This window comes from Sinocyclocheilus rhinocerous, unplaced genomic scaffold (assembly GCF_001515625.1).
Source record: "Sinocyclocheilus rhinocerous isolate Xijiao unplaced genomic scaffold, SAMN03320098_v1.1 scaffold615, whole genome shotgun sequence".
Classification (NCBI taxonomy): domain Eukaryota; kingdom Metazoa; phylum Chordata; class Actinopteri; order Cypriniformes; family Cyprinidae; genus Sinocyclocheilus; species Sinocyclocheilus rhinocerous.
This window is the reverse complement of record NW_015631049.1, coordinates 699,997-700,544: the sequence shown is the minus strand read 5'-3', so window position 1 is coordinate 700,544 and position 548 is coordinate 699,997.

Genomic DNA, 548 nt, shown 5'->3' with positions numbered 1-548 from the left:
TATATATATATATATATTTTTTTTTTTAAACAGACTATGATTCCATCCAGTAGAAGAATATCGAACATGTTTGATATTTTGAGCTAATTTTAGAACACATATTGTTTTGATTTGTCATGTGTTTCCTAGTAATGAGGCACATGTTTTTTGACTTGAATAATAACCATTTACAAAGTCGGCAAGTCTATGTTGCCTAATGTTTTAGGTGTTTCAGATTTTAAAAATTGTGTAGTGTATTCCAGCCTTAAGATGCAATCTTTTTCTGTTTTTTTAATTGATCATTTTCACACACAAAAATATTGAAATGGTTTGTTTATATCACTTTCTGACATCATTTTAAATATTAAAACAATGATCATTTTAAATGTATTTTCATATTTTAAGAAAGTCTAGGTAACCCTAGAAAGAAATAAAGAATAGTAATTAGGTTTTAATGTGACCTTCATATAATGAAAAGAGTTTTAATAAAAATCAACACCTGGGACATTTATCTTAGTGTATACATTATGTGTGTGTGTGTGTGTGTGTGTGTATGTGTGTGTGTCTGT